Source organism: Ambystoma mexicanum, chromosome 4q (assembly GCF_040938575.1).
Source record: "Ambystoma mexicanum isolate Mex_15411 chromosome 4q, UKY_AmexF1_1, whole genome shotgun sequence".
NCBI classification, from domain to species: Eukaryota; Metazoa; Chordata; class Amphibia; order Caudata; family Ambystomatidae; genus Ambystoma; species Ambystoma mexicanum.
The window spans coordinates 436,736,073-436,759,264 of record NC_090928.1 but is presented as its reverse complement, the minus strand read 5'-3'; the positions used below and the strand labels follow the sequence as shown (position 1 = coordinate 436,759,264).

Genomic DNA, 23,192 nt, shown 5'->3' with positions numbered 1-23,192 from the left:
GGTATAGCTCAGTGGTAGAGCATTTGACTGCAGATCAAGAAGTCCCTTGTTCAAATCTGGGTGCCCCCTTGTCCAACTGTTTTACCGGTAGAAATATTGTTTTAAATAAATTGAAGAAAACATTTACAATCTTAGCATTTTATGTAATGAGCAGCACATTTCTACATTTGAAATACTCCTGATCATCTCCTGAAACATAGGGTAAACACCATGAAGCTGTTTAGGATTTCTTCGTATGATACAAGCTGTGTTTTACATTCACCCAAGTTCTACTGGTGATATTATCAGTTTGAAATAGTCCATTGGAAGCGCATATGAATGTTATAAAACTGTGGTGGAAACCAATAGTATGCCCTTAATGAAATGTATTAATTTGTACAGCTGACCAGAAGTGCACAGATGTCATTAGTTCTACAAGTTCCATACAGTCACCCACTCTATCACCTTTTTAAAAAAGGGCAGTTTTCAGCATTCAAGGGTTTATGTCTGTGGTAGAGCGTAGGAGTGCAGTTCAAAAAGTCCCTGTTTCATAACCATATACCCTCTTCAATAGATCCTGTTAAAATGTTTTTCAACCCAATGCACTGTAAGAAACAATAAGATATATCATCATTTCATATACAAAACAATGAACAATTGGGTTTAACTATGCTCTTAGCACAAAATCAACAAACTGCAGTAGAGAAGCAGTTACATTTTGCAGAATTTGTGCATTTGACAAACGTTTTTTTTCCATGTTCCAAGATCTACATGTGATACGAAATGTATGAATTCTTGCAATTGAAACCTCACTGTGTTTTACCAAGGCAGATAAAGGACATCTTGTGTACCCCTTATAGTTATAAGGAGGGTTTGGGGCTGAAAATGCATTGCTTTGATGGTGATTGCATGTTGCTGCCACTTTGTACATATTACTGAATTAATATAGGTGAACATTTTAGAATTGGGGGTATAGCTCAATGGTAGAGCATTTGACTGCAGATCATGAGGTCACTAGTTCAAATCTGGGTGCCCCCGTGTCCATCTGTTTTACCTGTGGAAATCTTTTTTTAATTAAATAAATTGAAGAAAACATTTACAATCTTAGCATTTTATGTAAAGAGCAACACATTTCTACATTTGAAATACTCCTGATCATCTCCTGAAACATAGGATAAACACCATGAAGCTGTTTTGGATTTCTTCGTATGATACAAGGTGTGTTTTACATTCACCCAAGCTCTACTGGTGATATTATCAGTTTGAAATAGTCCATTGGAAGCTGATATGAATGTTGTAAAACTGTGGTGGAAACCAATAATATACCCTCAATGAAATGTATTAATTTGTACAGCTGACCAGAAGTGCACTGATGTCATTAGTTCTACAAGTTCCATACAGTCACCCACTCTATCACCTTTTTAAAAAAGGGCAGTTTTCAGTATTCAAGGGTTTATGTCAGTGGTACAGCGTAGGAGTGCAGTTCAAGAAGTCCCTGTTTCCTACGATATACCCTTTTCAATAGATCCTGTTAAAATGTTTTTCAACCCAATGCACTGTAAGAAACAATAAGATATATCATCATTTCATATACAAAACAATGAACAATTGGGTTTAACCATGCTCTTAGCACAAAATAAACAAACTGCAGTAGAGAAACAGTTACATTTTGCAGAATTTGTGCATTTGACAAAGGTTTTTTTTCCATGTTCCAAGATCTACATGTGATACGAAACTTATGAATTATTGCAATGGAAACCTCACTGTATTTTACCAAGGCAGATAACGGACATCTTGTGTACCCCTTATAGTTATAAGGAGGGTTTGGTGGCTGAAAATGCATTGCTTTGATGGTGATTGCATGTTGCTTCCACTTTGTACATATTACTGAATTAGTATAGGTGACCATTTCAGAATTGGGGGTATAGCTCAGTGGTAGAGCATTTGACTGCAGTTTAAGAGGTTCCTAGTTCAAATCTGGATGCCCCCTTTTTTTTAAATAAATTGAATAAAACATTTACAATCTTAGCATATTATGTAATGAGCAACACATTTCTACATTTGAAATACTCCTGATCATCTCCTGAAACATAGGGTAAACACCATGAAGCTGTTTAGGATTTCTTTGTATGATACAAGCTGTGTTTTACATTCACCCAAGTTCTACTGGTGATATTATCAGTTTGAAATAGTCCATTGGAATCTCATATGAATGTTATACAACTGTGGTGGAAACCAATAACATGCCCTCAATGAAATGTGTTAATTTGTACAGCTGACCAGAAGTGCACTGATGTCATTAGTTCTACAAGTTCCATGCAGTCACCCACTCTATCACCTTTTCAAAAAAAGGGCAGATTTCAGCATTCAAGGGTTAACTCAGTGGTAGAGCGTAGGAGTGCAGTTCAAGAAGTCCCTGTTTCATAACCATATACCCTCTTCAATAGATCCTGTTAAAATGTTTTTCAACCCAATGTACTGTAAGAAACAATAGGATATATCATCATTTCATATAAAAAACAATGAACAATTGGGTTTAACTATGTTCTTAGCACAAAATCAACAAACTGCTGTAGAGAAGCAGTTACGTTTTGCAGAATTTATGCATTTGACAAAAGTTTTTTTTCCATGTTCCAAGAGCTACATGTGATACGAAATTTATGAATTCTTGCAATGGAAACCTCACTGTGTTTTACCAAGGCAGATAAAGCACATCTTGTGTACCCCTTATAGTTATAAGGAGGGTTTGGTGGCTGAAAATGCATTGATTTGATGGTGATTGCATGTTGCTTCCACTTTGTACATATTACTGAATTAATATAGATGAACATTGCAGAATTGGGGGTGTAGCTCAGTGGTAGAGCATTTGACTGCAGATCAAGAGGTCCCTAGTTCAAAACTGGGTGCCCCCTTGTCCAACTTTTTACCTGTAGAAATATTTTTTTAAATAAATTGAAGAAAACATTTACAATCTTAGCATTTTATGTAATGAGCAAACCATTTCTACATTTGAAATACTCCTGATCATCTCCTGAAACCTAGGGTAAACACCATGAAGCTGTTTAGGATTTCTTCGTATGATACAAGCTGTGTTTTACATTCACCCAAGTTCTACTGGTGATATTATCAGTTTGAAATAGTCCATTGAAAGCTCATATGAATGTTATAAAACTGTGGTGGAAACAAATAATATGCCCTTAATGAAATGTATTAATTTGTATAGCTGATCAGAAGTGCACTGATGTCATTAGTTCTACAAGTTCTCTACAGTCACCCACTCTATCACCTTTTTAAAAAAGGGCAGTTTTCAGCATTCAAGGGTTTATACCATTGGTAGAGTGTAGGAGTGCAGTTCAAAAAGTCCCTGTTTCATAACCATATACCCTCTTCAATAGATCCTGTTAAAATGTTTTTCAACCCAATGCACTGTAAGAAACAATAAGATATATCATCATTTGATATACAAAACAATGAATAATTGGGTTTAACTATGCTCTTAGCACAAAATCAACAAACTGCAGTAGAGAAGTAGTTACATTTTGCAGAATTTGTGCATTTGACAAAGGTTTTTTTCCCATGTTCCAAGATCTACATGTGATACGAAATTTATGAATTCTTGCAATGGAAACCTTACTGTGTTTTACCAAGGCAGATAAAGGACATCTCGTGTACCCCTTATAGTTATAAGGAGGGTTTGGTGGCTGAAAATGCATTGCTTTGATGGTGATTGCATGTTGCTTCCACTTTGTACATATTACAGAATTCATATAGGTGAACATTTTAGAATTGGGGGTATAGCTCAGTGGTAGTGCATTTGACTGCAGATCAAGAGGTCCCTAGTTCGAATCTGGGTGCCCCCTTGTCCAGCTGTTTTACCTGTAGAAATCTTTTTTTAATTAAATAAATTGAAGTAAACATTGACAATCTTAGCATTTTATGTAATGAGCAACACATTTCTACATTTGAAATACTCCTGATCATCACCTGAAACATAGGGTAAACACCATTAAGCTGTTTAGGATTTCTTTGTATGATACAAGCTGTGTTTTACATTCACCCAAGTTCTACTGGTGATATTATCAGTTTGAAATAGTCCATTGGAAGCTCATATGAATGTTATAAAACTGTGGTGGAAACCAATAATATGCCCTTAATGAAATGTATTAATTTGTACAGTTGACCAGAAGTGCACTGATGTCATTAGTTCTACAAGTTCCATACAGTCACCCACTCTATCACCTTTTTAAAAAAGGGCAGTTTTCAGCATTCAAGGGTTTATGTCAGTGGTAGAGCGTAGGAGTGCAGTTCAAGAAGTCCCTGTTTCATAACCATATACCCCTTTCAATAGATCCTGTTAAAATGTTTTTCAACCCAATGCACTGTAAGAAACAATAAGATATATCATCATTTCATATACAAAACAATGAACATTTGGGTTTAACTATGCTCTTAGCACAAAATAAACAAACTGCAGTAGAGAAACAGTTACATTTTGCAGAATTTGTGCATTTGACAAAGGTTTTTTTTCCATGTTCCAAGATCTACATGTGATACGAAACTTATGAATTATTGCAATGGAAACCTCACTGTATTTTACCAAGGCAGATAACGGACATCTTGTGTACCCCTTATAGTTATAAGGAGGGTTTGGTGGCTGAAAATGCATTGCTTTGATGGTGATTGCATGTTGCTTCCACTTTGTACATATTACTGAATTAGTATAGGTGAACATTTCAGAATTGGGGGTATAGCTCAGTGGTAGAGCATTTGACTGCAGTTTAAGAGGTTCCTAGTTCAAATCTGGATGCCCCCTTTTTTTTAAATAAATTGAATAAAACATTTACAATCTTAGCATTTTATGTAATGAGCAACACATTTCTACATTTGAAATACTCCTGATCATCTCCTGAAACATAGGGTAAACACCATGAAGCTGTTTAGGATTTCTTTGTATGATACAAGCTGTGTTTTACATTCACCCAAGTTCTACTGGTGATATTATCAGTTTGAAATAGTCCATTGGAATCTCATATGAATGTTATAAAACTGTGGTGGAAACCAATAACATGCCCTCAATGAAATGTGTTAATTTGTACAGCTGACCAGAAGTGCACTGATGTCATTAGTTTTACAAGTTCCATACAGTCACCCACTCTATCACCTTTTTAAAAAAGGGCAGTTTTCAGCATTCAAATGTTTATGTCAGTGGTAGAGCGTAGGAGTGCAGTTCAAGAAGTCCCTGTTTCATAACCATATACCATTTTCAATAGATCCTGTTAAAATGTTTTTCAACCCAATGCACTGTAAGAAACAATAAGATATATCATCATTTCATATACAAAACAATGAACAATTGGGTTTAACCATGCTCTTAGCACAAAATCAACAAACTGCAGTAGAGAAGCAGTTACATTTTGCAGAATTTGTGCATTTGACAAAGGTTTTTTTCCATGTTCCAAGATCTACATGTGATACGAAATGTATGAATTCTTGCAATGGAAACCTCACTGTATTTTACCAAGGCAGATAAAGGACATCTTGTGTACCCCTTATAGTTATAAGGAGGGTTTGGTGGCTGAAAATGCATTGCTTTGATGGTGATTGCATGTTGCTTCCACTTTGTACATATTACTGAATTAATATAGATTAACATTTCATAATTGGGGGTATAGCTCAGTGGTAGAGGATTTGACTGCAGATCAAGAGGTCCCTAGTTCAAATCTGGGTGCCCCCTTCTCCAACTGTTTTACCTGTAGAAATATTGTTTTAAATAAATTGAAGAAAACATTTACAATCTTAGCATTTTATATAATGAGCAGCACATTTCTACATTTGAAATACTCCTGATCATCTCCTGAAACATAGGGTAAACACCATGAAGCTGTTTAGGATTTCTTTGTATGATACAAGCTGTGTTTTACATTCACCCAAGTTCTACTGGTGATATTATCAGTTTGAAATAGTCCATTGGAAGCTCATATGAATGTTATAAAACTGTGGTGGAAACCAATGACATGCCCTTAATGAAATGTATTAATTTGTACAGCTGACCAGAAGTGCACTGGTGTCATTAGTTCTACAAGTTCCATAAAGTCACCCACTCTATCACCTTTTTAAAAAAGGGCAGTTTTCAGCATTCGAGGGTTTATGTCAGTGGTAGAGCGTAGGAGTGCAGTTCAAAAAGTCCCTGTTTCATAACCATATACCCTCTTCAATAGATCCTGTTAAAATGTTTTTCAACCCAATGCACTGTAAGAAACAATAAGATATATCATCATTTCATATACAAAACAATGAACAATTGGGTTTAACTATGCTCTTAGCACAAAATCAACAAACTGCAGTAGAGAAGCAGTTACATTGTGCAGAATTTGTGCATTTGACAAAAGTTTTTTTTCCGTGTTCCAAGATCTACATGTGATACGAAATTTATGAATTCTTGCAATTGAAACCTCACTGTGTTTTACCAAGGCAGATAAAGGACATCTTGTGTACCCCTTATAGTTATAAGGAGGGTTTGGTGGCTGAAAATGCATTGCTTTGATGGTGATTGCATGTTGCTGCCACTTTGTACATATTACTGAATTAATATAGGTGAACATTTTAGAATTGGGGTATAGCTCAATGGTAGAGCATTTGACTGCAGATCAAGAGGTCACTAGTTCAAATCTGGGTGCCCCCGTGTCCAACTGTTTTACCTGTAGAAATCTTTTTTTAATTAAATAAATTGAAGAAATAATTTACAATCTTAGCATTTTATGTAAAGAGCAACACATTTCTACATTTGAAATACTCCTGATCATCACCTGAAACATAGGGTAAACACCATGAAGCTGTTTAGGACTTCTTCGTATGATACAAGCTGTGTTTTACATTCACCCAAGTTCTACTGGTGATATTATCAGTTTGAAATAGTCCATTGGAAGCTCATATGAATGTTATAAAACTGTGGTGGAAACCAATAATATGCCCTTAATGAAATGTATTAATTTGTACAGCTGACCAGAAGTGCACTGATGTCATTAGTTCTACAAGTTCCATGCAGTCACCCACTCTATCACCTTTTCAAAAAAAGGGCAGATTTCAGCATTCAAGGGTTAACTCAGTGGTAGAGCGTAGGAGTGCAGTTCAAGAAGTCCCTGTTTCATAACCATATACCCTCTTCAATAGATCCTGTTAAAATGTTTTTCAACCCAATGCACTGTAAGAAACAATAAGATATATCATCATTTCATATACAAAACACTGAACAATTGGGTTTAAACATGCTCTTAGCACAAAATATACAAACTGCAGTAGAGAAACAGTTACATTTTGCAGAATTTGTGCATTTGACAAAGGTTTTTTTTCCATGTTTCAAGATCTACATGTGATACGAAATTTATGAATTATTGCAATGGAAACCTCACTGTATTTTACCAAGGCAGATAACGGGCATCTTGTGTACCCCTTATAGTTATAAGGAGGGTTTGGTGGCTGAAAATACATTGCTTTGATGGTGATTGCATGTTGCTTCCACTTTGTACATATTACTGAATTAGTATAGGTGAACATTTCAGAATTGGGGGTATAGCTCAGTGGTAGAGCATTTGACAGCAGATCAAGACATCCGAGCTCAAATCTGGGTGCCCCCTTGTCCAACTGTTTTAGCTGTAAAAATATTTTTTTAATTAAATTGAAGAAGACATTTACAATCTTAGCATTTTATGTAATGAGCAACACATTTCTACATTTGAAATACTCCTGATCATCACCTGAAACATAGGGTAAACACCATGAAGCTGTTTAGGATTTCTTTGTATGATACAAGCTGTGTTTTACATTCACCCAAGTTCTACTGGTGATATTATCAGTTTGAAATAGTCCATTGGAAGCTCATATGAATGTTATAAAACTGTGGTGGAAACCAATAATATGCCCTTAATGAAATGTATGAATTTGTACAGCTGACCAGAAGTGCACTGATGTCATTAGTTCTACAAGTTCCATGCAGTCACCCACTCTATCACCTTTTCAAAAAAAGGGCAGATTTCAGCATTCAAGGGTTAACTCAGTGGTAGAGCGTAGGAGTGCAGTTCAAGAAGTCCCTGTTTCATAACCATATACCCTCTTCAATAGATCCTGTTAAAATGTTTTTCAACCCAATGCACTGTAAGAAACAATAGGATATATCATCATTTCATATAAAAAACAATGAACAATTGGGTTTAACTATGTTCTTAGCACAAAATCAACAAACTGCTGTAGAGAAGCAGTTACGTTTTGCAGAATTTGTGCATTTGACAAAGGTTTTTTTTCCATGTTCCAAGATCTACATGTGATACGAAATTTATGAATTATTGCAATGGAAACCTCACTGTATTTTACCAAGGCAGATAACGGGCATCTTGTGTACCCCTTATAGTTATAAGGAGGGTTTGGTGGCTGAAAATGCATTGCTTTGATGGTGATTGCATGTTGCTTCCACTTTGTACATATTACTAAATTAATATAGGTGAACATTTTTGAATTGTGGGTATAGCTCAGTGGTAGAGCATTTGATTGCAGATCAAGAGGTCCCTAGTTCAAATCTGAGTACCCCCGTGTCCAACTGTTTTACCTGTAGAAATATTTTTTAAAATAAATTGAAGAAAACATTTACAATCTTAGCATTTTATGTAATGAGCAACACATTTCTACATTTGAAATACTCCTGATCATCTCCTGAAACATAGGGTAAACACCATGAAGCTGTTTTGGATTTCTTCGTATGATACCAGCTGTGTTTTACATTCACCCAAGTTCTACTGGTGATATTATCAGTTTGAAATAGTCCATTGGAAGCTGATATGAATGTTATAAAACTGTGCAGGAAACCAATAATATGGCCTCAATGAAATGTATTAATTTGTACAGCTGACCAGAAGTGCACTGATGTCATTAGTTCTACAAGTTCCATACAGTCACCCACTCTATCACCTTTTTAAAAAAGGGCAGTTTTCAACATTGAAGGGTTTATGTCAGTGGTAGAGCGTAGGAGTGCAGTTCAAGAAGTCCCTGTTTCATAACCATATACCGTTTCAATAGATCCTGTTAAAATGTTTTTCAACCCAATGCACTGTAAGAAACAATAAGATATATCATCATTTCATATACAAAACAATGAACAATTGGGTTTAACTATGCTCTTAGCACAACATCAACAAACTGCTGTAGAGAAGCAGTTACGTTTTGCAGAATTTGTGCATTTGACAAAGGTTTTTTTTCAATGTTCCAAGATCTACATGTGATACGAAATGTATGAATTCTTGCAATGGAAACCTCACTGTATTTTACCAGGGCAGATAAAGGACATCTTGTGTAACCCTTATAGTTATAAGGAGGGTTTGGTGGCTGAAAATGCATTGCTTTGATGGTGATTGCATGTTGCTTCCACTTTGTACATATTACTGAATTAATATAGGTGAACATTTTAGAATTGGGGGTATAGCTCAGTGGTAGAGCATTTGACTGCAGATCAAGAAGTTCTTAGTTCAAATCTGGGTGCCCCCTTGTCCAACTGCTTTACCTGTAGAAATATTTTTTTAAATAAATTGAAGAAAACATTTACAATCTTAGCATTTTATGTAATGAGCAACACATTTCTACATTTGAAATACTCCTGATCATCACCTGAAACATAGGGTAAACACCATTAAGCTGTTTAGGATTTTGTCGTATGATACAAGCTGTGTTTTACATTCACCCAAGTTCTACTGGTGATATTATCAGTTTGAAATAGTCCATTGGAAGCTGATATGAATGTTATAAAACTGTGGTGGAAACCAATAATATGCCCTCAATGAAATGTATTAATTTGTACAGCTGACCAGAAGTGCACTGATGTCATTAGTTCTACAAGTTCCATACAGTCACCCACTCTATCACCTTTTTAAAAAAGGGCAGTTTTCAGCATTCAAGGGTTTATGTCAGTGGTAGAGCGTAGGAGTGCAGTTCAAGAAGTCCCTGTTTCATAACCATATACCCTTTTCAATAGATCCTGTTGAAATGTTTTTCAACCCAATGCACTGTAAGAAACAATAAGATATATCATCATTTCATATACAAAACAATGAACAATTGGGTTTAACCATGCTCTTAGCATAAAATCAACAAACTGCAGTAGAGAAGCAGTTACATTTTGCAGAATGTGTGCATTTGACAAAGGTTTTTTTTCCATGTTCCAAGATCTACATGTGATACGAAATTCATGAATTCTTGCAATGGAAACCTCACTGTATTTTACCAAGGCAGATAACAGATATCTTGTGTACCCCTTATAGTTATAAGGAGGGTTTGGTGGCTGAAAATGCATTGCTTTGATGGTGATTGCATGTTGCTTCCACTTTGTACATATTACTGAATTAGTATAGGTGAACCTTTCAGAATTGGGGGTATAGCTCAGTGGTTGAGCATTTGACTGCAGATCAAGAGGTTCCTAGTTCAAATCTGGGTGCCCCCTTGTCCAACTGCTTTACCTGTAGAAATATTTTTTTAAATAAATTGAAGAAAACATTTACAATCTTAGCATTTTATGTAATGAGCAACACATTTCTACATTTGAAATACTCTTGATCATCTCCTGGAACATACGGTAAACACCATGAAGCTGTTTAGGATTTCTTTGTATGATACAAGCTGTGTTTTACATTCACCCAAGTTCTACTGGTGATATTATGAGTTTGGAATAGTCCATTGGAAGCTCATATGAATGTTATAAAACTGTGGTGGAAACCAATAATATGCCCTTAATGAAATGTATTAATTTGTACAGCTGACCAGAAGTGCACTGATGTCATTAGTTCTACAAGTTCCATACAGTCACCCACTCTATCACCTTTTTAAAAAAGGGCGGTTTTCAGCATTCAAGGGTTTATGTCAGTGGTAGAGCGTAGGAGTGCAGTTCAAGAAGTCCCTGTTTCATAACCATATACCCTTTTCAATAGATCCTGTTAAAATGTTTTTCAACCCAATGCACTGTAAGAATTAATAAGATATATCATCATTTCATATACAAAACAATGAACATTTGGGTTTAACTATGCTCTTAGCACAACATCAACAAACTGCTGTAGAGAAGCAGTTACGTTTTGCAGAATTTGTGCATTTGACAAACGTTTTTTCCATGTCCAAGATCTACATGTGATACGAAATGTATGAATTCTTGCAATGGAAACCTCACTGTATTTTACCAAGGCAGATAAAGGACATCTTGTGTACCCCTTGTAGTTATAAGGAGGGTTTGGTGGCTGAAAATGCATTGCTTTGATGGTGATTGCATGTTGCTTCCACTTTGTACATATTACTGAATTAATATAGATGAACATTGCAGAATTGGGGGTGTAGCTCAGTGGTAGAGCATTTGACTGCAGATCAAAAGGTCCCTAGTTCAAATCTGGGTGCCCCCTTGTCCAACTGTTTTACCTGTAGAAATATTTTTTTAAATAAATTGAAGAAAACATTTACAATCTTAGCATTTTATGTAATGAGCAACACATTTCTACTTTTGAAATACTCCTGATCATCACCTGAAACATAGGGCAAACACCATTAAGCTGTTTAGGATTTTGTCATATGATACAAGCTGTGTTTTACATTCACCCAGGTTCTACTGGTGATATTATCAGTTTGAAATAGTCCATTGAAAGCTCATATGAATGTTATAAAACTGTGGTGGAAACCAATAATATGCCCTTAATGAAATGTATTAATTTGTATAGCTGATCAGAAGTGCACTGATGTCATTAGTTCTACAAGTTCTATACAGTCAACCACTCTATCACCTTTTTAAAAAAGGGCAGTTTTCAGCATTCAAGGGTTTATACCATTGGTAGAGCGTAGGAGTGCAGTTCAAAAAGTCCCTGTTTCATAACCATATACCCTCATCAATAGATCCTGTTAAAATGTTTTTCAACCCAATGCACTGTAAGAAACAATAAGATATATCATCATTTCATATACAAAACAATGAATAATTGGGTTTAACTATGCTCTTAGCACAAAATCAACAAACTGCAGTAGAGAAATAGTTACATTTTGCAGAATTTGTGCATTTGACAAAGGTTTTTTTTCCATGTTCCAAGATCTACATGTGATACGAAATGTATGAATTCTTGCAATGGAAACCTCACTGTATTTTACCAAGGCAGATAAAGGACATCTTGTGTACACCTTACAGTTATAAGGATGGTTTGGTGGCTGTAAATGCATTGCTTTGGTGGTGATTGCATGTTGCGTCCACTTTGTACATATTACTGAATTAATAAAGGTGAACATTTCAGAATTGCTGGTATAGCTCAGTGGTAGAGCCTTTGACTGCAAATCAAGAAGTCCCTAGTTCAAATCTGGGTGCCCCCTTGTCCAACTGTTTTACCTGTAGAAATATTTTTTTAAATAAATTGAAGAAAACATTTACAATTTTAGCATTTTATGTAATGAGCAACACATTTCTACATTTGAAATACTCCTGATCATCACCTGAAACATAGGGTAAACACCATTAAGCTGTTTAGGATTTTGTCGTATGATACAAGCTGTGTTTTACATTCACCCACGTTCTACTGGTGATATTATCAGTTTGAAATAGTCCATTGGAAGCTGATATGAATGTTATAAAACTGTGGTGGAAACCAATAATATGCCCTCAATGAAATGTATTAATTTGTACAGCTGACCAGAAGTGCACTGATGTCATTAGTTCTACAAGTTCCATACAGTCACCCACTCTATCACCTTTTTAAAAAAGGGCAGTTTTCAGCATTCAAGGGTTTATGTCGGTGGTAGAGCGTAGGAGTGCAGTTCAAGAAGTCCCTGTTTCATAACCATATACCCGTTTCAATAGATCCTGTTAAAATGTTTTTCAACCCAATGCACTGTAAGAAACAATAAGATATATCATCATTTCATATACAAAACAATGAACATTTGGGTTTAACTATGCTCTTAGCACAATATCAACAAACTGCTGTAGAGAAGCAGTTACGTTTTGCAGAATTTTTGCATTTGACAAAAGTTTTTTTTCCGTGTTCCAAGATCTACATGTGATACGAAATTTATGAATTCTTGCAATTGAAACCTCACTGTGTTTTACCAAGGCAGATAAAGGACATCTTGTGTACCCCTTATAGTTATAAGGAGGGTTTGGTGGCTGAAAATGCATTGCTTTGATGGTGATTGCATGTTGCTGCCACTTTGTACATATTACTGAATTAATATAGGGGAACATTTTAGAATTGGGGTATAGCTCAATGGTAGAGCATTTGACTGCAGATCAAGAGGTCACTAGTTCAAATCTGGGTGCCCCCGTGTCCAACTGTTTTACCTGTAGAAATCTTTTTGTAATTAAATAAATTGAAGAAATAATTTACAATCTTAGCATTTTATGTAAAGAGCAACACATTTCTACATTTGAAATACTCCTGATCATCACCTGAAACATAGGGTAAACACCATGAAGCTGTTTAGGATTTCTTCGTATGATACAAGCTGTGTTTTACATTCACCCAAGTTCTACTGGTGATATTATCAGTTTGAAATAGTCCATTGGAAGCTCATATGAATGTTATAAAACTGTGGTGGAAACCAATAATATGCCCTTAATGAAATGTATTAATTTGTACAGCTGACCAGAAGTGCACTGATGTCATTAGTTCTACAAGTTCCATGCAGTCACCCACTCTATCACCTTTTCAAAAAAGGGCAGATTTCAGCATTCAAGGGTTAACTCAGTGGTAGAGCGTAGGAGTGCAGTTCAAGAAGTCCCTGTTTCATAACCATATACCCTCTTCAATAGATCCTGTTAAAATGTTTTTCAACCCAATGCACTGTAAGAAACAATAGGATATATCATCATTTCATATAAAAAACAATGAACAATTGGGTTTAACTATGTTCTTAGCACAAAATCAACAAACTGCTGTAGAGAAGCAGTTATGTTTTGCAGAATTTACGATTTGACAAAAGTTTTTTTTCCTTGTTCCAAGAGCTAAATGTGATACGAAATTTATGAATTCTTGCAATGGAAACCTCACTGTGTTTTACCAAGGCAGATAAAGCACATCTTGTGTACCCCTTATAGTTATAAGGAGGGTTTGGTGGCTGAAAATGCAGTGCTTTGATGGTGATTGCATGTTGCTTCCACTTTGTACATATTACTGAATTAATATAGGTGAACATTTTAGAATTGTGGGTATAGCTCAGTGGTAGAGCATTTGATTGCAGATCAAGAGGTCCCTAGTTCAAATCTGGGTGCCCCCGTGTCCAACTGTTTTACCTGTAGAAATATTTTTTTAATTAAATAAATTGAAGAAAACATTTACAATCTTAGCATTTTATGTAAAGAGCAACACATTTCTACATTTGAAATACTCCTGATCATCTCCTGAAACATAGGATAAACACCATGAAGCTGTTTTGGATTTCTTCGTATGATACAAGGTGTGTTTTACATTCACCCAAGCTCTACTGGTGATATTATCAGTTTGAAATAGTCCATTGGAAGCTGATATGAATGTTGTAAAACTGTGGTGGAAACCAATAATATACCCTCAATGAAATGTATTAATTTGTACAGCTGACCAGAAGTGCACTGATGTCATTAGTTCTACAAGTTCCATACAGTCACCCACTCTATCACCTTTTTAAAAAAGGGCAGTTTTCAGTATTCAAGGGTTTATGTCAGTGGTACAGCGTAGGAGTGCAGTTCAAGAAGTCCCTGTTTCCTAACGATATACCCTTTTCAATAGATCCTGTTAAAATGTTTTTCAACCCAATGCACTGTAAGAAACAATAAGATATATCATCATTTCATATACAAAACAATGAACAATTGGGTTTAACCATGCTCTTAGCACAAAATAAACAAACTGCAGTAGAGAAACAGTTACATTTTGCAGAATTTGTGCATTTGACAAAGGTTTTTTTTCCATGTTCCAAGATCTACATGTGATACGAAACTTATGAATTATTGCAATGGAAACCTCACTGTATTTTACCAAGGCAGATAACGGACATCTTGTGTACCCCTTATAGTTATAAGGAGGGTTTGGTGGCTGAAAATGCATTGCTTTGATGGTGATTGCATGTTGCTTCCACTTTGTACATATTACTGAATTAGTATAGGTGAACATTTCAGAATTGGGGATATAGCTCAGTGGTAGAGCATTTGACTGCAGTTTAAGAGGTTCATAGTTCAAATCTGGATGCCCCCTTTTTTTAAATAAATTGAATAAAACATTTACAATCTTAGCATTTTATGTAATGAGCAACACATTTCTACATTTGAAATACTCTTGATCATCTCCTGGAACATACGGTAAACACCATGAAGCTGTTTAGGATTTCTTTGTATGATACAAGCTGTGTTTTACATTCACCCAAGTTCTACTCGTGATATTATCAGTTTGAAATAGTCCATTGGAAGCTCATATGAATGTTGTAAAACTGTGGTGGAAACCAATAATATGCCCTTAATGAAATGTATTAATTTGTACAGCTGACCAGAAGTGCACTGATGTCATTAGTTCTACAAGTTCCATACAGTCACCCACTCTATCACCTTTTTAAAAAAGGGCAGTTTTCAGCATTCAAGGGTTTATGTCAGTGGTAGAGCGTAGGAGTGCAGTTCAAGAAGTCCCTGTTTCATAACCATATACCCGTTTCAATAGATCCTGTTAAAATGTTTTTCAACCCAATGCACTGTAAGAAACAATAAGATATATCATCATTTCATATACAAAACAATGAACATTTGGGTTTAACTATGCTCTTAGCACAACATCAACAAACTGCTGTAGAGAAGCAGTTACGTTTTGCAGAATTTTTGCATTTGACAAAAGTTTTTTTCCATGTTCCAATATCTACATGTGATACGAAATGTATGAATTCTTGCAATGGAAACCTCACTGTATTTTACCAAGGCAGATAAAGGACATCTTGTGTACCCCTTATAGTTATAAGGAGGGTTTGGTGGCTGAAAATTCATTGCTTTGATGGTGATTGCATGTTGCTTCCACTTTGTACATATTACTGAATTAATAAAGGTGAACATTTCAGAATTGCTGGTATAGCTCAGTGGTAGAGCATTTGACTGCAAATCAATAAGTCCCTAGTTCAAATCTGGGTGCCCCCTTGTCCAACTGTTTTACCTGTAGAAATATTTTTTTAAATAAATTGAAGAAAACATTTACAATTTTAGCATTTTATGTAATGAGCAACACATTTCTACATTTGAAATACTCCTGATCATCACCTGAAACATAGGGTAAACACCATTAAGCTGTTTAGGATTTTGTCGTATGATACAAGCTGTGTTTTACATTCACCCACGTTCTACTGGTGATATTATCAGTTTGAAATAGTCCATTGGAAGCTGATATGAATGTTATAAAACTGTGGTGGAAACCAATAATATGCCCTCAATGAAATGTATTAATTTGTACAGCTGACCAGAAGTGCACTGATGTCATTAGTTCTACAAGTTCCATACAGTCACCCACTCTATCACCTTTTTAAAAAAGGGCAGTTTTCAGCATTCAAGGGTTTATGTCGGTGGTAGAGCGTAGGAGTGCAGTTCAAGAAGTCCCTGTTTCATAACCATATACCCGTTTCAATAGATCCTGTTAAAATGTTTTTCAACCCAATGCACTGTAAGAAACAATAAGATATATCATCATTTCATATACAAAACAATGAACATTTGGGTTTAACTATGCTCTTAGCACAACATCAACAAACTGCTGTAGAGAAGCAGTTACGTTTTGCAGAATTTTTGCATTTGACAAAAGTTTTTTTTCCGTGTTCCAAGATCTACATGTGATACGAAATTTATGAATTCTTGCAATTGAAACCTCACTGTGTTTTACCAAGGCAGATAAAGGACATCTTGTGTACCCCTTATAGTTATAAGGAGGGTTTGGTGGCTGAAAATGCATTGCTTTGATGGTTATTGCATGTTGCTGCCACTTTGTACATATTACTGAATTAATATAGGGGAACATTTCAGAATTGGGGTATAGCTCAATGGTAGAGCATTTGACTGCAGATCAAGAGGTCACTAGTTCAAATCTGGGTGCCCCCGTGTCCAACTGTTTTACCTGTAGAAATCTTTTTGTAATTAAATAAATTGAAGAAATAATTTACAATCTTAGCATTTTATGTAAAGAGCAACACATTTCTACATTTGAAATACTCCTGATCATCACCTGAAACATAGGGTAAACACCATGAAGCTGTTTAGGATTTCTTCGTATGATACAAGCTGTGTTTTACATTCAACCAAGTTCTACTGGTGATATTATCAGTTTGAAATAGTCCATTGGAAGCTCATATGAATGTTATAAAACTGTGGTGGAAACCAATAATATGCCCTTAATGAAATGTATTAATTTGTACAGCTGACCAGAAGTGCACTGATGTCATTAGTTCTACAAGTTCCATGCAGTCACCCACTCTATCACCTTTTCAAAAAAAGGGCAGATTTCAGCATTTAAGGGTTAACTCAGTGGTAGAGCGTAGGAGAGCAGTTCAAGAAGTCCCTGTTTCATAACCATATACCCTCTTCAATAGATCCTGTTAAAATGTTTTTCAACCCAATGCACTGTAAGAAACAATAGGATATATCATCATTTCATATAAAAAACAATGAACAATTGGGTTTAACTATGTTCTTAGCACAAAATCAACAAACTGCTGTAGAGAAGCAGTTACGTTTTGCAGAATTTACGATTTGACAAAAGTTTTTTTTCCTTGTTCCAAGAGCTAAATGTGATACGAAATTTATGAATTCTTGCAATGGAAACCTCACTGTGTTTTACCAAGGCAGATAAAGCACATCTTGTGTACCCCTTATAGTTATAAGGAGGGTTTGGTGGCTGAAAATGCAGTGCTTTGATGGTGATTGCATGTTGCTTCCACTTTGTACATATTACTGAATTAATATAGGTGAACATTTTAGAATTGTGGGTATAGCTCAGTGGTAGAGCCTTTGATTCCAGATCAAGAGGTCCCTAGTTCAAATCTGGGTGCTCCCGTGTCCAACTGTTTTACCTGTAGAAATATTTTTTAAAATAAATTGAAGAAAACATTTACAATCTTAGCATTTTATGTAATGAGCAACATATTTCTACATTTGAAATACTCCTGATCATCTCCTGAAACACAGGGTAAACACCATGAAGCTGTTTTGGATTTCTTCGTATGATACCAGCTGTGTTTTACATTCACCCAAGTTCTACTGGTGATATTATCAGTTTGAAATAGTCCATTGGAAGCTGATATGAATGTTATAAAACGGTTGAGGAAACCAATAATATGCCCTCAATGAAATGTATTAATTTGTACAGCTGACCAGAAGTGCACTGATGTCATTAGTTCTACAAGTTCCATACAGTTACCCACTCTATCACCTTTTTAAAAAAGGGCAGTTTTCAGCATTCAAGGGTTTATGTCAGTGGTAGAGCGTAGGAGTGCAGTTCAAGAAGTCCCTGTTTCATAACCATATACCCGTTTCAATAGATCCTGTTAAAATGTTTTTCAACCCAATGCACTGTAAGAAACAATAAGATATATCATCATTTCATATACAAAACAATGAACATTTGGGTTTAACTATGCTCTTAGCACAAAATCAACAAACTGCAGTAGAGAAGTAGTTACATTTTGCAGAATTTGTGCATTTGACAAAGGTTTTTTTTCAATGTTCCAAGATCTACATGTGATACGAAATGTATGAATTCTTGCAATGGAAACCTCACTGTATTTTACCAGGGCAGATAAAGGACATCTTGTGTAACCCTTATAGTTATAAGGAGGGTTTGGTGGCTCAAAATGCATTGCTTTGATGGTGATTGCATGTTGCTTCCACTTTGTACACATTACTGAATTAATATAGGTGAACATTTTAGAATTGGGGGTATAGCTCAGTGGTAGAGCATTTGACTGCAGATCAAGAGGTTCCTACTTCAGATCTGGTGCCCCCTTGTCCAACTTTTTTACCTGTAGAAATCTTTTCTTAATTAAATAAATTGAAGTAAACCTTTACAATCTTAGCATTTTATGTAAAGAGCAACACATTTCTACATTTGAAATACTCCTGATCATCACCTGAAACATAGTGTAAACACCATTAAGCTGTTTAGGATTTCTTCGTATGATACAAGCTGTGTTTTACATTCACCCAAGTTCTACTGGTGATATTATCAGTTTGAAATAGTCCATTGGAAGCTCATATGAATGTTACAAAACTGTGGTGGAAACCAATAATATGCCCTCAATGAAATGTATTAATTTGTACAGCTGACCAGAAGTGCACTGATGTCATTAGTTCTACAAGTTCCATACAGTCACCCACTCTATCACCTTTTTAAAAAAGGGCAGTTTTCAGCATTCAAGGGTTCATGTCAGTGGTAGAGCGTAGGAGTGCAGTTCAAGAAGTCCCTGTTTCATAACCATATACCCTCTTCAATAGATCCTGTTAAAATGTTTTTCAACCCAATGCACTGTAAGAAACAATAAGATATATCATCATTTCATATACAAAACAATGAACAATTGGGTTTAACTATGCTCTTAGCACAAAATCAACAAACTGCAGTAGAGAAGTAGTTACATTTTGCAGAATTTGTGCATTTGACAAAGGTTTTTTTTTCAATGTTCCAAGATCTACATGTGATACGAAATGTATGAATTCTTGCAATGGAAACCTCACTGTATTTTACCAGGGCAGATAAAGGACATCTTGTGTAACCCTTATAGTTATAAGGAGGGTTTGGTGGCTCAAAATGCATTGCTTTGATGGTGATTGCATGTTGCTTCCACTTTGTACATATTACTGAATTAATATAGGTGAACATTTTAGAATTGGGGGTATAGCTCAGTGGTAGAGCATTTGACTGCAGATCAAGAGGTTCCTACTTTAGATCTGGGTGCCCCCTTGTCCAACTTTTTTACCTGTAGAAATATTTTTTTAATTAAATAAATTGAAGTAAACCTTTACAATCTTAGCATTTTATGTAACGAGCAACACATTTCTACATTTGAAATACTCCTGATCATCACCTGAAACATAGTGTAAACACCATTAAGCTGTTTAGGATTTCTTCGTATGATACAAGCTGTGTTTTACATTCACCCAAGTTCTACTGGTGATATTATCAGTTTGAAATAGTCCATTGGAAGCTCATGTGACTGTTATAAAACTGTGGTGGAAACCAATAATATGCCCTCAATGAAATGTATTAATTTGTACAGCTGACCAGAAGTGCACTGATGTCATTAGTTCTACAAGTTCCATACAGTCACCCACTCTATCACCTTTTTAAAAAAGGGCAGTTTTCAGCATTCAAGGGTTTATGTCAGTGGTAGAGCGTAGGAGTGCAGTTCAAGAAGTCCCTGTTTCATAACCATATACCCTTTTCAATAGATTATGTTCAAATGTTTTTCAACCCAATGCACTGTAAGAAACAATAAGATATATCATCATTTCATATACAAAATAATGAACAATTGGGTTTAACTATGCTCTTAGCACAAAATCAACAAACTGCAGTAGAGAAGCAGATACATTTTGCAGAATTTGTGCATTTGACAAAAGTTTTTTTCCATGTTCCAAGATCTACATGAGATACGAAATGTATGAATTCTTGCAATGGAAACCTCACTGTATTTTACCAAGGCAGATAAAGGACATCTTGTGTACCCCTTATAGTTATAAGGAGGGTTTGGTGGCTGAAAATGCATTGCTTTGATGGTGATTGCATGTTGCTTCCACTTTGTACATATTACTGAATTAATATAGATGAACATTGCAGAATTGGGGGTATAGCTCAGTGGTAGAGCATTTGACTGCAGATCAAGAGGTCCCTAGTTCAAATCTGGGTGCCCCCTTGTCCAACTGTTTTACCAGTAGAAATCTTTTTTTAATTAAATAAATTGAAGTAAACATTTACAATCTTAGCATTTTATGTAATGACCAACACATTTCTACATTTGAAAAACTCCTGATCATCACCTGAAACATAGGGTAAACACCATTAAGATGTTTAGGATTTCTTCGTATGATACAAGCTGTGTTTTACATTCACCCAAGTTCTACTGGTGATATTATCAGTTTGAAATAGTCCATTGGAAGCTCATATGAATGTTATAAAACTGTGGTGGAAACCAATAATATGCCCTTAATGAAATGTATTAATTTGTGCAGCTGACCAGAAGTGCACTGATGTCATTAGTTCTACAAGTTCCATACAGTCACCCACTCTATCACCTTTTTAAAAAAGGGCAGTTTTCAGCATTCTAGGGTTTATGTCAGTGGTAGAGCGTAGGAGTGCAGTTCAAGAAGTCCCTGTTTCATAACCATATACCCTTTTCAATAGATCCTGTTAAAATGTTTTTCAACCCAATGCACTGTAAGAAACAATAAGATATATCATCATTTCATATACAAAACAATGAACAATTGGGTTTAACCATGCTCTTAGCACAAAATCAACAAACTGCAGTAGAGAAGCAGTTACATTTTGCAGAATTTGTGCATTTGACAAAGGTTTTTTTTCCATGTTCCAAGATCTACATGTGATACGGAATGTATGAATTCTTGCAATGGAAACCTCACTGTATTTTACCAAGGCAGATAAAGGACATCTTGTGCACCCCTTATAGTTATAAGGAGGGATCGGTGGCTGAAAATGCATTGCTTTGATGGTGATTGCATGTTGCTTCCACTTTGTACATATTACTGAATTAATATAGATTAACATTTCAGAATTGGGGGTATAGCTCAGTGGTAGAGCATTTGACTGCAGATCAAGAGGTTCCTAGTTCAAATCTGAGTGCCCCCTTGTTTTACCGGTAGAAATATTGTTTTAAATAAATTGAAGAAAACATTTACAATCTTAGCATTTTATGTAATGAGCAGCACATTTCTACATTTGAAATACTCCTGATCATCTCCTGAAACATAGGGTAAACACCATGAAGCTGTTTAGGATTTCTTTGTATGATACAAGCTGTGTTTTACATTCACCCAAGTTCTACTGGTGATATTATCAGTTTGAAATAGTCCATTGGAAGCGCATATGAATGTTATAAAACTGTGGTGGAAACCAATAGTATGCCCTTAATGAAATGTATTAATTTGTACAGCTGACCAGAAGTGCACTGATGTCATTAGTTCTACAAGTTCCATACAGTCACCCACTCTATCACCTTTTTAAAAAAGGGCAGTTTTCAGCATTCAAGGGTTTATGTCAGTGGTAGAGCGTAGGAGTGAAGTTCAAAAAGTCCCTGTTTCATAACCATGTACCCTTTTCAATAGATCCTGTTAAAATGTTTTTCAACCCAATGCACTGTAAGAAACAATAAGATATATCATCATTTCATATACAAAACAATGAACAATTGGGTTTAACCATGCTCTTAGCACAAAATCAACAAACTGCAGTAGAGAAGCAGTTACATTTTGCAGAATTTGTGCATTTGACAAAGGTTTTTTTCCATGTTCCAAGATCTACATGTGATACGAAATGTATGAATTCTTGCAATGGAAACCTCACTGTATTTTACCAAGGCAGATAAAGTACATCTTGTGTACCCCTTATAGTTATAAGGAGGGTTTGGTGGCTGAAAATGCATTGCTTTGATGGTGATTGCATGTTGCTTCCACTTTGTACATATTACTGAATTAATATAGATTAACATTTCATAATTGGGAGTATAGCTCAGTGGTAGAGGATTTGACTGCAGATCAAGAGGTCCCTAGTTCAAATCTGGGTGCCCCCTTCTCCAACTGTTTTACCTGTAGAAATATTGTTTTAAATAAATTGAAGAAAACATTTACAATCTTAGCATTTTATATAATGAGCAGCACATTTCTACATTTGAAATACTCCTGATCATCTCCTGAAACATAGGGTAAACACCATGAAGCTGTTTAGGATTTCTTTGTATGATACAAGCTGTGTTTTACATTCACCCAAGTTCTACTGGTGATATTATCAGTTTGAAATAGTCCATTGGAAGCTCATATGAATGTTATAAAACTGTGGTGGAAACCAATGACATGCCCTTAATGAAATGTATTAATTTGTACAGCTGACCAGAAGTGCACTGATGTCATTAGTTCTACAAGTTCCATAAAGTCACCCACTCTATCACCTTTTTAAAAAAGGGCAGTTTTCAGCATTCAAGGGTTTATGTCA

General features: G+C 35.5%; 5 non-coding genes across 5 annotated transcripts; all 5 read left to right on the top strand.

Moving 5' to 3' along the window:
- Positions 1 to 2,819: 2,819 nt before the first annotated feature.
- Positions 2,820 to 2,891, top strand: TRNAC-GCA (transfer RNA cysteine (anticodon GCA)). Its single transcript has one exon. It is a non-coding gene; the product is annotated as a tRNA-Cys (tRNA).
- A 7,496-nt stretch (positions 2,892 to 10,387) lies between these two features.
- Positions 10,388 to 10,459, top strand: TRNAC-GCA (transfer RNA cysteine (anticodon GCA)). The gene has a single exon. It is a non-coding gene; the product is annotated as a tRNA-Cys (tRNA).
- Positions 10,460 to 11,333: 874 nt separating this feature from the next.
- On the top strand, positions 11,334 to 11,405 carry TRNAC-GCA (transfer RNA cysteine (anticodon GCA)). The gene has a single exon. It is a non-coding gene; the product is annotated as a tRNA-Cys (tRNA).
- A 6,549-nt stretch (positions 11,406 to 17,954) lies between these two features.
- On the top strand, positions 17,955 to 18,026 carry TRNAW-CCA (transfer RNA tryptophan (anticodon CCA)). Its single transcript has one exon. It is a non-coding gene; the product is annotated as a tRNA-Trp (tRNA).
- A 2,782-nt stretch (positions 18,027 to 20,808) lies between these two features.
- Positions 20,809 to 20,880, top strand: TRNAC-GCA (transfer RNA cysteine (anticodon GCA)). The gene has a single exon. It is a non-coding gene; the product is annotated as a tRNA-Cys (tRNA).
- The last annotated feature ends 2,312 nt before the right edge of the window (positions 20,881 to 23,192 follow it).